The 13,764-nt window shown below is 46.9% G+C and overlaps 1 protein-coding gene across 6 annotated transcripts in view; it reads left to right on the plus strand.

Annotated features, from left to right (window-relative positions):
• Positions 1-2,635: 2,635 nt before the first annotated feature.
• MKNK1 (MAPK interacting serine/threonine kinase 1) overlaps positions 2,636-13,764 on the plus strand; it is a 41,294-nt gene continuing 30,165 nt past the window's right edge. For 3 of the 6 annotated variants that reach the window (XM_038558149.1, XM_038558153.1, XM_038558154.1), the window contains exons 1-2: positions 2,673-2,774; positions 12,656-12,827. The gene's annotated coding sequence lies outside the window, so the exon portion shown is untranslated. Of the gene's footprint in view, positions 2,794-3,366; positions 3,496-12,655; positions 12,828-13,764 lie in introns of those variants that run through there. The other 3 variants (XM_038558150.1, XM_038558151.1, XM_038558152.1) reach the window with 3 other exon arrangements.

Genomic DNA, 13,764 nt, shown 5'->3' on the forward strand with positions numbered 1-13,764 from the left:
CAGCAAAGGGCCACCTAGAGCTCTTTCCTCTCCCTGTGAAGGAGACAGCCCGGCTCTGTTCAGTGGCCCTCCTGGGAGGCAGAGGCCTGGAGTCCAGTCCCAGCCCGGTCCCTGAGGTATGATGGTGGGCCTCTTTCCCCTCTAGACCTTGATTTCCCAGTCTGTTTCATGACCAGGTGTGGGACTGGTCAGTAAGACTGACTTATCTCTGAGCTCCTTTATTACTCACAGTCTGTGGATCATTCACAATCATAAGAGTAATAGCTAATACTAAGTGCCGGGCACAGTTCTAAATGCATGACATGTAATAGCTTACCAAAACAAGTCTGTCTTTGGCTAGCTGCCTGGCTCCCTTCCTGGTGCCCAGTATCCCTGCTTTCACTGCTGTACCATCTGGAAGGCCCTCCACTCTGCTGCTCCTTCTTTGGGCTCACCAGAGGAGGCCCAGCCCAGCATTCTAAAACGTGCCTCTGCTTGCACACCTCCTGTGACAGGTCACCCACTACCTCCTCAATGACTGGACAGCTCAGACTCAAAGTTCAGTGTCTGGGCTCGTAATTCTTTTGGAAAACACCATGGCAGAGAAGGTAAATTTATCTCAGGACTGTGTGGCCATGGCCCGCATTTATCATGGGAATGTCTGAATACATCAGGAAGACATCACAAAACTGCTTTGAGGACCTCCGAGAGGGATGCTCAGAGAAGACTGGACAGAGGTAGGGGAAAAGGAGGATGCAGACCAGAGAGCTGGTGCCTCAGCAAGCCAGAGGAAAGCAGGGAGCATTTCCCCCACCACACAGGGTGGGACTCAGCAGAAGAGGGTCTTGTGAGAGGCAATGTGTTAGGGGTAGAGGGGCAGCTTGGTTGGGCAGCCACTGCAGAAGGCTTTGTTTTCCTGACTGTTCAAGATCCATAAAAATATTTAGAGCAAGGAATGAGGAGGAACCAAGGCACTCTCCCCATTTTGGGTCAGAGGCACGAGACGTTGGCCCTGGTGAACGCCGTAGCTTCTTCTGTGATGTTTCCTGCTGCCATGCCCTCTCTCCCACCCCTGGGAGCTGTTTGTAGTGCGTAGGGAAGGGAGCCACAGTGTGGCTGGAGGTCCACTTGACTAGGGAGCTCTCCTGGAGCCCTTCCTTCTCAGAGCCCTTCAGAGCCTTCACCTAGTATTAACTGAACTTGGTCACCATGAACATAGAGACATAGCAATTTTGAAAAACTGGACTGAAACAAAGGCCTGAGAGATCAGGACCAGCTGGCTAGTGAGATATTCAGGGAAGAGAGAGAGGAACAGGCCGGCATGGCCACTGAGGACATGAAGCTTGAGGAGCCTAGAAAGTGATGGGTGGGAGAGGTCAGGATATACAGGGGCCTTCAGGCTGGACTGCGGGATTCTGTGACTCAACACAGAAGCTTGGGAGAAGGCTCCCTGTCCAGCCTTCACTCAGACTGAGAAATGTAGCAAATCCCTGATTGTTCTCTCCTGTTGCAAACCTCCTTCCATCATGCAGATGCAAAGACTGGGCCCAGAAGGGGAAAGGAACAAACCTTTATCAGGATGGTGGGATGGAAGTCTCAAGAGGCTTTTAACTAGCAGTGCTGACCACCCCCACACGACAGTCCTGAGACAGGGAAGGGAGATTTTACTTCCATTTCAATAAGGAGGAAACACACTCAAGAGTCAGGACCTGAATTAAACCCAAGTCAGCACTCGCATTCCCTCATTACACTTGCAGCCTGGGGAGGGCTGGGGGCTGGTTGAAATAGTAATGTGAATGCAGTTAAAATATTAATTTTCTCCAAGATATGAACTTTTAAGTGTTTTATTTTGAACTACTGGGGGTAACGCTCTACTCAAGGAAACCCTTTACAGTGAAATGCTAGGTACACAAACGTCTGAAAGTTTCTTTTTTTTTTTTAAGACTTTATTTATTCTTTTTTTTTTAATTTTTTTTTATTTATTTATGATAGAGAGAGAGAGAGAGAGAGAGGCAGAGACACAGGCAGAGGGAGAAGCAGGCTCCATGTACCGGGAGCCCGACGTGGGATTCGATCCCGGGTCCCCAGGATCGCGCCCCGGGCCAAAGGCAGGCGCCAAACCGCTGCGCCACCCAGGGATCCCGAGACTTTATTTATTCATGAGACACAGAGAGAGGCAGAGACACAGGCAGAGGGAGAAGCAGGCTCCACGCAGGGAGCCTGATGCGGGACTCGATCCAGGATCACGCCCTGGGCTGAAGGCGGCGCTAAACCGCTGAGCCACCCGGGCTGCCCCAAACGTCTGAAAATTTACAGAATTAGCCCTCGTTTTAGGGAAGACTGGCAGCATTTCCCCACGTGCAAAAGGCACTTTAAAAATCCCATCCTAGCTCAGGAAGCTCCTGCCGCTGCTAGGCCGCCTCCCGCCTGGCGCTTCCCCGACTTCCCGACCTTCACTTTGAAAACGCAACCAGCTCGGAGCCCGCCCGACTCAGCCAGCCCACCCCGCCCCGGCGACCTCCCCCGCCCCGGCGACCTCCCCCGCCCCGGCGACCTCCCCGCCCGGCTCCCGCGCGTCTCCCCAGTTTACTTGGCCCGCCCCGCCCCGCCCCGCCCCGCCCCGCCCCGCCCCGCCCCGCCCCGCCCCGCCCCGCCCCGCCCCGGGGCGTAGCCACCAGGGCGCACGCGCGGCCCCGCCCCCTCCGGCCGGGCCCGCCCCTCGGCTCTAGTACCGCCTCTTCCGCGTTCTCGGAGCGACCTGCAGGTGGGTGCGCGCGACCCGTGCCGCCGCTGAGGTAAAGGCGACGTGGCGAGGTATCCCTCCTAGCGACCCGGGGCGGGGAGGGGGGTGCTGTGAACGAGTCGGTGTGCCCGGGACGGGGCGGGTCAGGGCCTTCGGAGCGGCCCGCGGTCACTATCCGATGGTGCTGCGGAGGGACGGCCGACGGGAGTGCCTCCTGAGGGCTCTCGTCAGGGACCGGGTCTATGACCTGCGGGGTTGCGTCTGCGGCAAAGCTCAGGACGCGGCGCGTGTCGCCGGCCCGGGCGCAGCCGGTGTCTGGGGTTAGGATGAGTCTGCGACAGGTGCCCGGGTCGGAGCTCAGTCACTGGCCCACCTGAAACTCCGTCCCCACCAGGCTGTTTGGCTCAGAATCCCAACAGCGCGAATCGATTTTCACGTGCGGAGTTTATCATCCGTGTGCGCGACCTTGTCTTAAAGTCAGCTGTGGTCATCTGAGCGCCCTGCCCATGTGGGGGGCGCTGGACAGTGAGAGGAGGCCAGGCGTGTTCTCTTTTTTTTTTTTTTTAAGATTTAATTAATTAATTAACTTATTCATGAGAGACACAGAGAGAGGCAGACACAGGCAGAGGGAGAAGCAGGCTCCACGCGGGGAGCCCGACGCAGGACTCGATCCAGGATCACGCCCGGGCAGAAGGTGGCGAGGCCTGTTCTCTTCTTAGGGAGTCTCCTGAACACCTGTCAGATGGTCAGTGGCAGGTCAAAGCCCAGCGCAGGTGACATGAATGAAATGTTGGACGTGCTTGACGTTGGGCTCCGTAGTCCTAGGTTCCTTTTTTTTTTTTTTTTATAAATTTATTTTTTATTGGTGTTCAGTTTGCCAACATATAGAATAACACCCAGTGCTCATCCCGTCAAGTGCCCACCTCAGTGCGGGTCACCCAGTCACCCCCACCCCCGCCCACCTCCCCTTCAACCACCCCTACTTCGTGTCTCCCCCCTGCCACTTCCTAGCCGTGTGTCCTTGAGTCACTTCCCCTCTCAGAGCTTTGGCTTTCTTGTATAAAAGGGGTGTCGTAAGGTCGTTGTGAAGGTTGACGAGGATGACGTGTGTCACCTAGTATGGCACCTATTCTAGCAATAGGTCATTTGGGATGGGAGCACTTCAGAGAGGCCCTTGGGGAAGAATTGAGCTGACCCGAGTCTTGAAGCGCCTGTGGACTTTGTAGGTGGAACTGACCATGCAGAATGGGATGGGAAGAGGACTAGTGCGTTTTGACCGTGGCTCATGTGCCAAGCACCTCACTGGACCATTGATGTATATTGTTGCACCAGTGACACTAGTCGCACTAGCAAAAGAGTGAGGCTGGAAGTGTTGTAAAAAGAAGACCCAGGGTTGGGTTCTCATATGGAGCTGAACCAGCTGGAGACTTTGGTGTCCCCTTCCCCAGTTTCTCCCACTTGCATGCTTCCTTTTCTGTGATCCCAGAATTAATTGGGTTCTTGACTTTTGAGAAGCCTGTTACTCTCGTGCTGTAGCTGATTTTGATGGTTAGAGGGGCTGGCAAGTGAGCACCTCTTAAACTTAGATTGCGTGAGGCTGGACATTGGCAGAGAGAGGCTCTGTGAACTGTTGGATTCCAGCACATGCTTAGGAAGTGTGTATGGTCTCCTGTTATGTCGTCCCCTAGCAATCTAGTCATTTGGTTCCTTTTGCATCCTTTTCCTGGGTGCCCATGTGATCTTCCTCAGACAATGTTCTCATCATGTTATGTCTCTGCTCAGAAACCTTGGCAGGCTTCCTTGCCTACTATATAGAGTCTGGAATCCTCAGCCACAGAGACAAGCCCCCGTAATCCGTTCTCAGACTTCTCTCCTGCCTTATTTCCCTTTGTTCTCCCAAACCTGCACCCTGTGCCTCAGTCAAAATAAACTAGTTTTTGTTCCTTAACCCCCCATCCGTGTTCCTTTGCTTGTACTCTCTTCGTGGCATTCCCTCCTCCTTCTCTCATCTTTCAAGATCAATGTCTCATATGACCTTCTCAGTGAAGCTTCTCTGATCCCCTTGACTGAATTAGTTGCCCTCCTTCCCATTTTCTATAGCAGGGGCTGACCTTCAAATTTAGCTCTGATTACTGTCTACCTTGGGGTATGTCTCCCCATGTGTACTCATGTCTGTTTCATGCCTCCTCTTCCTGGCACATAGTAGGCCTTTGCAGTGTTTGTGGTTGAATGAGTCATTAACATTTTTTATGTACTCGCTTTGGTCTTTGTTTTATGAGCTTTCAGATTCAGAGTGGCCCTTTGCGTTTTTTCCTTGTCTTTGTGCCTAAGGAGAGCCCTGGTTTAGATTGATGATGCTCTGACTACAGGCATCAAAGGCAAGAAAGTGCAGGAATTCTGTACAAGGTAAGATTATTCATTGCTGAACAGTAACTGTTCACATGCCTTTGCTGTGAGTTTTGTTGGAAGGTGGTGCTCTGTTCAAGGACCTGAGCTGGGATCCCTGGATGGCTCAGCGGTTTGGCGCCTGCCTTTGGCCCAGGGTGCAATCCTGGAGTCCCGGGGTTGAGTCCGCATCGGGCTCCTGGCGTGGGGCCTGCTTCTCCCTCTGCCTCTCTCTCTCTCTCTCTCTCTGTCTCTCTGTCTATCATGAATAGATAAATAAATAAATCTTTAAAAAAAAAAAAAAAAAAAGGACCTGAGCTGAGTGTGATACAGTTCATGCAGGGGAAAACTCACAGGTGGTTTATTAATCTGGTGTCCTGCCTTTGGGCTTGGCATTGGCCCTGGTCCTTTCCACTGGGAACCAGCAACTACAAATTCACAGTTTTCCTTGCCAACAGCTTCAGCGTGTGGAACAGAAGGCTCTTTGATTATCATAGAAAAATGCACATTGTTGATGATAGAAGGAGCTTGGGAACCATCTGGTTCTACTTCTGATTTTACAGATGGGGAGAAGACCCAAGAGGGGAAGGACCTGATTAAGACTGCACAAGGAATCAGTCAGTGGTGGAGATAGTGCTAAAAGTGAGATAGTACTAAAAGCGAAAGTCCTGACTTTCTTTCCAGTCCACTATCTTTTAAATATAGTATTTAACATTTATTGAGCACTTACTAGAAAAGAGATACTGTTTTCATGCTTTAGATGTAACACCTTATATGTAGCTACGTTATATATTGACTCCAGAGTTGGACTGGGTAGATTTGAGTCCTGGCTCTATCACTTGATGGCTGTGTGACTGGGGCACACAGTCTATAAACAGACTTGGAAACTGAGGCAGACAGAAATCATTCAGATCTACTTTCTGATTCCACTGCTCTGATTTTTAATATGATGGAAATGACAGTCATCTCCTTACCAGGGGAGTGGAACAGTTTTCTAAAGAGCTTGCTCCCAAGTCATGTTCTCTCTATGAGTGAGAGATTTCCTCCTGGCCATGTCCCCCTGTAACCTGGGGAAATGTCTTGAGAGGAACCCGGAATGTGTTGAAGGAATGAATGAAAAAATGAAGCAAGCCAATGAGTATTAGTTTATCATGTTTATCAAGTCAGGTAGTAAGTGCAGTTTTAGAATAAACTCAGTCCAGGATCTTTCTGTAAAAGTACCCAATCAAGGGTGGCATGATTCAATTCAATAAACACATATATTTGTGCTCTTGCTATACACAAAACTCTGGTATTGAGAAATACACACAGAGGAAAGCAACACATTTCCCGCCCTCCTATAAGTAATTATCTTCTCAGAGCCTTCTCCCTCCAGTGCAGTTGGGAAGACAGAGAAGCACATAAATAACTGAAATCAGACTGGCTGTGGTAAATGTAGTAAGGAATGTAAACAAAGTGGGAGTTTGGGAAAAGGAGAAATCAATCCCGGCACAACCAAAGGGGGTCTAGAGAAGGATTCCTGAAAGTGGACATTTGTGCTGGGCTTTGGAAAAAAGTTCATTCCTATGAGAAGCTGCAGTTTGAGCAGTGGTCTAGAAGTGGAGATGAACAGGTGTGTGTGTGTGTGTGTGTGTGTGTGTGTGTGTGTAGGAGAGGATTGGACTTCGTAAGGAGAGTTAATTATCTGAAGTGGTAGATTGTGGCCAAAATGTAGAGGAGAGTTGGGAGGAAAAACATTAACATTTATTGAGGGTCTGCTCTGCATTGTGACTTGCAATATGTTAGATGCTTTACACACTATAATTTAATTAATCCTCACAATCCTACAACATGGTTATATTTATCGCCAACTTAAAGATGAAGAAGACAGACCTTAGAAAGATTAAAGTGTCCAAGGACAGGTAGCAAGTAAGTGACAGAGCTTGGTCCAAACTTAAGAGTGTTGGATTTCAAAGACCTATGTTCTTTCCATTATGCTGCAAGGCTCCTAATACCATGACTTGGGCTTGTTTACTCGGGCTGCATAATGGAGGCCAGCCTGGAGCAAAGAAGGTCCCAGAAGGAGAATATCAATGAGGAGCTGTTGGAATAATCCAGTTCAGGCTTAAACTGTGAACCACTAGCCTAATATGGAAGTTACCTGGTCCAGATCTGCTTGATTAGTTTAATGTGTGAGCATTTTTGGCAGCTGCTGTAGCACCATCAACCAAGTGCGTTGCCATCCTTTGCTAGTAGAATCTCAGAATCAGTTTACAGAGGCTGCTGGCAACCTTATGTTTCACATTCAGTTCTAATGTGAGATTAGCAGTTCGTTACAGAAGTGTCTGGGGAGGAAACCCATTTGGCGGATATCATTCCTTCATTTTCTTACCCTCATATTCAACAAGAATCTATAATGGAAGAAAGAGATCCACACTCAGAGTCACTAGGCTGCTACATTCAAGTCCTGGTTCTGTTCATTATCATCTATGAGCCCTTGATCTCAGCTTCTTTCTCTGCAATATTGGATCTGTGTTGCTTTCCTCTTCCTGGCTTGGGGTAGTATAAAGAAGTGGCCAGGAATATGCACCTGGATTCTGAGAGATTAGGCTTTAAATTCCAACCTCTTATTCTTCTTCTGGATTGATAGTAGTTAGGTTATATATAGACTCCAGAGTTAGACTGGCTTAGATTTGAGTCCTGGCTCTGTCACTTGCTAGCTGTATGACTGGGGCAAGTTATTTAACCTTCCTAGGTCTCAGTTTCTTCATCTGTAAAATGGGGATACAAATACTACCTACTGCATAGCGTTGTTACAAGGATTGAGATAACATGTCAAACACTTAACACAAGGCCCAGCACAGAGTAGGTGCTTGATGAATGTTAGCTTTAGTAGTAATCATATTAACCATGATTATTAATGCTATTGTTTTTATAGAAGGTATATTTATTTGGTTGATTTTCCCTACTTTCTTACTCTGACATCTATTTTTCTTGCCTTCCATTGCTTCATCAGGAAACTTTGAAATAATACATTGTTCTATCACAGAGCTGCAAAGTATAACATGACAGAAAGTGCCTGCAGGAAAAGGGTCAGTCGAAAGTCAGTGGCTCATTATAAAATCTTACCTGACTTGTGTTTTCGCCTACCTATCTCCACAGTAAACAGGAACAGAGCAGCATATTTATTCCCTTTTGCACAGCCTTCAACAAAAGTGCTAAGTAAGACCCCTCCAATGCACTTGCCGAAAAGTACAATAACAGTATCTCTGGAAAAGTGGTACCTAATTTGGTTCTTCTTTCTCTCCAGCTTAAACCCCTCTGACCTTAACTTAAGTCATTTCTTCTTATTCCATTTTCCATGAATGTGGAAAATTTTCTTCTGATTATGAAGGCAGGATGAGATCAAGATTTTCTCAAGAGAACCTTTTGTGTACTTAAAGCCAGAATCCAGTTAGGCCTCCTCTTCTCTTCTCCAGGCTAAGCAGTCTTGGTTTCTTTTACCTCACTCTTAAAACCTATTTTCCGTTGCTTGGATCACATTGGTCATGCTTCTTTTCTTTCTTTTTGGTTTTTCTACTTCTTGGCAGTGACCCAGACTGCTTTGTCTGCTAATAAGAGTCCAGCTAAAACAGTTTAAGAGAAGAATAACTTCAGGTGTTTTCATTCATTTATTAACATTTATTGGGTGTTTGTCCCATGCTGGGCCCTTTGCTAGATGTAAGGTATCCAGAGAGAAATCAGACATAGTCTTTATTCCCAGCCCACAGTCCAAAGGAGGTGTACAATCACATGTTACGTAAGTGTGAAGAGCTGGAAATTGTTGAGGGCAGTAAGTAGAAACAGATCATCCATTTTACCTGAACTATAGGTCAGGATTTCTGCAGAGGAGAGGTAGGACATAATGCAGGAGGGGCAAGGTTGAGGAGGCCCTGAGTGACAGCCCAGGAGTTGGGTTATTCCAGTGGTGGTGGACACCCATTAGAAGTGTTGGAGCAAGGAGATGACAGGCTCAAACTGGCTTTTCAGACCAAGGACAGAGATACTATAAGCTTTAGTCTTCTCTGTCCTTCAGGGATGTTTTCATATTACTTGAAAGTAATATGATGGATTCCTTGTTTTTATACAGGCTTTTTGCTCTAAAACTTCTATAGAAAAAGAAGTTCAATAGTTCTTGAACTCTGGAAAAATTTCATTCTGTATACAGGCAGGAAGTTCAGAAGAAATGAGAGGGAATTGGGTGCCCAGCCTATATAAGACCCAGTGACAGGCTGCTATATGTAGATGTGTTCTGGCCACATTCATCCTTTCCCAGCCCTGTCCCAGGAAAAGGTCCAGGAAGGAAGAGAGGGCTCCAGGGCTCATTGGGGTATTTAGTAAGCAATGCTGAGAAGATTCAAGCAGAGTGAGAGTCAGAAATTCTTTCTGAGGAGGATAAGGGGCCCAGAGGAATTTGAAATGATGGCAGAAGGAATCAGGGCCAACCAGGCACTTAGAATCCTAGGTCATGAATCTGAAAACCTCCCAATTCTATCTCTCTGCCTTTGTACTTTATTATCAGCTTATTCCTTCTGGCTGCCTTGTTGTGGTTTACAGAGTACTTTTGAGGGCCACAGATGATCTGGGGAAGCCATATCTCAAGCTAGAGTCATAATTGCTATTTATTGAGTGTCTACTCTGTGCTAGCAATTGTGCCATGAACTTAAAATACATAAGCTCATTTAATTCTTACAACCTGCAGCGTAGGTGTTCTTGCCCCCATTTTATAGATGATGACAGTGAAGCAGAGACGTTAAGTATTGTGGCCAAGGCCACTTCATTAGTAAATAGGAAAGCCAGAGTTAAATCTAGGCCCCCATGGCTTAGAAGCCCATGCACTTTCTACTTCCCCAGCCCTTGAGTAGTTCCAAACAGCAGAATAACACAAAATCCATAAAGGGGAATTCTGTTTTTAAGTTTTTTTTTTTTTAATTATTTATGATAGTCACACACAGAGAGGGCAGAGACACAGGCAGAGGAAGAAGCAGGCTCCATGCACTGGGAGCCCGACGTGGGATTTGATCCCAGGTCTCCAGGATCACGCCCTGGGCCAAAGGCAGGCGCTAAACCACTGCGCCACCCAGGGATCCCGAATTCTGTTTTTATTATAGGCCTGCTAGAGATGGAAGTGAACAGAGATGCATTCGTGTCCGTATGTGAGCTGGGGGGAGGGGAGGAATGAAGTTAGTGAGGAGGAGAAATAAGCAGGGTTGCAAACTATGGCCTATATGCCATATCTGGCTTACCACCTGTTTTGTATGGACTGCAAGTGAAAAATACTTCTTATATTTCTAAATGGTCAGGGGAAAAATTCAAGAGATTATTTGTGACAGGAAAATTATATAAAATCCAAATTCCAGGGGCACCTGGTAGCTCAGTTGGTTAAGCACCCAACTCTTGGTTTCAGCTTAGGTCATGATCTCAGAGTCTTGAGGTCAAGCCCCACATCAGGCTTCATGCTTAGCAGGGAGTCTGCTTGGGATTCTCTCCCTCTGCCCTTCCACTCATGTGCTCGCTCGCGCTCTCTCTCTCCCCCCTCCCCCTCCCTCCCTCTCAAATAAATAAAATAAAAGGGTGCCTGGGTGGCCCAGTCGGTTAAGCATCCAACTCTTGGCTTCAGCTCAGGTCATGATCTTGGCGTCCTGAGATTGAGTCCCACATCAGGCTGCATGCTCAGCAGGGAGTCTGCTTGAGATTCTCTCCCTCTCCCCCATCCCAACTCATGTGCATACTCTTTCTCCCTCAAATAAATAAAATAAAGGGACACCTGGGTGGCTCAGTCATACATCCAACTCTTGATTTTGGCTCAGGTCATGATCTCAGGGTTGTGGGATCAAAGGCAAAATTAAGTAGTCACGACAGAGGTCATGTGACATGGCCTAAAATATTTATTATCAGGCTTTTTGTAGGAAAGAAATTGGCCAACTCCTACCGCAGGCAACAAGAAGGAACCTGGAATAGACAAAAGGCAAAGAGTTAAAGTGCAGAGGTGTCCAAGGTTGTCCCTGGAGATGTGGCCACAAGGAGAGGGAGTGTAACCTGAGCTTCTTTGGGCCCTGGAAACAGTTTCATGGGGCCACAGAGAGTTGTTGGAGAATAAGAAGCACAGTAGGAAAGATAATTGTATGTGCTAACATTCTCTGTTGGACAATAAAGAAATATTTTATGGATGAAGTAATTTAGTCAGATCTTTACTAGAGCCCTTTTTGAGCCAGATATTAGGTTAGATATTAGAAATAAAAAGATGAAAAAGATCCATCCCTGCCTTTGAGGAGTTTATGGCCTACTGGGCAAGCCACATCTATATGTGAATCGCCAGCTCTGTAACATGCCGTGGATGTGATGAAATGCTGGATGAGGTAGAAAAGAGCTAGGGACTGCTGTAATCTGTGGGGCCACTTTCAGTAATTCGTGAGAGGCCCTGAAGATGAATAGGTGTTATTCTCAAGAAGCAACATGCCGGGCTGAGGGACAGCTTGATCGTGTGCATGTTTGGAATGACAAGGTTAGAGGAGAAAGAGACTGTGGAAATGATTTAGATGATCTGTGGCTAGGCAGCTGGCAGGGCAATAGAATTCAATAGAGAAGAAGGGAAGGGATGAAGGATAGGGGTTGGACAAGTTGAGTTTAGGATACATGATTTGAGGTTATGGTGAAACATATCTGGCTTCTAGTTGGAAAACCATTTTAGAAATGTTAGCACAAGGGCCCAGAACTTAGATTTAAAAAAAAAAAAGATTTTATTAATTCATTTGAGAGAGATAGAAAGAGCAGGAGCAGGAGGAAGGGACAGAGGGAGAGGACAAGCGGGGAGCCTGACGCAGGGCTCCATCCCAGGACTCCAAGATCATGACCTGGCCTGAGCCAAAGTGAGACGCTTAACTCATTGAGTCACCCAGGCACCCTAGAATTCAGATTTAAACTGCATGTTCAGAGCGTTTCCACTGGAGAAAGGGGAAGCAGGTACTCATTTGACATATGGTAGCTAGTCTCAAGATTGAAAATTGCAGCGGACATATAGAAAATGAAGTCATCACATGGTAAGCTAGCGATAATTATGCATTGTTCATGTTTATACTGCCTGCTACTCTTAGCATTTTCTTTATCTTTCTGTCTCTGTGGCCTCCTGTCTGCGAGACTGGGACCTAGGCACCAAGAGATGGAGTCAGAGTTCATTCATCTCTAAAAATGTGGATGCCAGAGAGGTGTCAGCTTTTACCTTCTGCAGAACACACCTCAGTGAACAGAGCTGTCCAGATCTGTCCTCCAGGTCCAGGTCTGCAATCCCACAGTGGAAACAGAATCTGAAAACTTTTACTCAGACCCTCATTAAATCTTCACATGCTTAGTGTTGGCATTTTCAAATGATCAAATGCCTTATTTTAAAGACAGGAAATCTGTGAGGGCCTTGTGTATATCTACTTACCAGTGTGATGTATAGGTTTGAGGGACACATAGGGTGATCTTTATCTTCTCTGATCATTTTAAAGAAGTCAGATTTTTATATCTTTTCTTTTTCTGCTCTTTAAGGATTTTCATGCCAGATGAAGCAAAAGCCAGCGGGGAAGTGAAGAATGCCTGCTACCTCCAGAGACTATTGAAACACTTCCTGTAGCTGGAAGACGGCAGCCCTCTGGCAGGAGCATTACTTCATTATTTCATTTCAGTTTACAGAGGATTTAGTTCTCAGAAGCTGGGCAAGGTAAGGCTGGATACACATTTTGCTTAACCTTTTAGATTGCTTTGGGTTGGATGTGGGTGGGAGATTTTGGTGTTCAGTGGGCAGCTAGGATTAGCTGGGCTGCCTGGCATGCCTAAGACAGTCACTTAGTAGGGATGAGCACATTTCTACCAGAATACAATAGCAGAGAAGGTCATAAGGAAAACCGTGTAGTAAGTAAAACATACTTACTTACTTTTAATTATAAAAGTAAAACAACTGTGCCATAAATAACAATATCAAATACAAGGTATCAAAAGTATAATTCTGTACCCACCCAACTTCCATCACCCAGAGTAACCATTGTTAATAATAGCTTGAGATGTATCTTTCTAGTTTTTTCTTTTATTAACTTGTAGTATTTGTGACATACATGATGCTATTGTGAAGTGTTCTTGAATGCCTGAGGCTCCATCCTGCCTGGCAGGTTAGAAAAAATGCCTTAGTTGTAGATTGAGTCAGATGAAGGTTGGGCAAGGATGGTTTGAGCCTGATCTGTGAGCTTTTATAGTCCTTTGTAGCTGTGTATCACACTTTTTCCTCTGAAGTTTCCCAGTGACACACCGTCTTCCCTTTGCCCCATTCCCAACTAGTTCCCCTTCCTGAATTCTCCCCTTCTTTGATGGTACCTCTGCTCTGTGGTTACGTGACTTTAGTTCAGAAACATATATCGAAGTCCCCCTCTGTGCTGGCTCCTTGCTGGGTAGGGGGGACACCCAGAGAAAATAGGCCCCCTCTCTTCCTTCAAGGAGGATAGGCATCTCTGACTCTTCACCATCTCTAGCTGCTTGGCAGAACTAGAACCAGTTCTGCCTCCAGCTTCATCCCCTCACCTCTTTCTCTTCCTTCCATCCCTGCCTCAGCCACAGGCCTTCCTTGCTTTCTTACTGGCTGCAGCAGCCTCTCTCTGCTCTCCCAG

Source organism: Canis lupus, chromosome 15 (genome assembly GCF_011100685.1).
Source record: "Canis lupus familiaris isolate Mischka breed German Shepherd chromosome 15, alternate assembly UU_Cfam_GSD_1.0, whole genome shotgun sequence".
Lineage (NCBI taxonomy): Eukaryota > Metazoa > Chordata > Mammalia > Carnivora > Canidae > Canis > Canis lupus.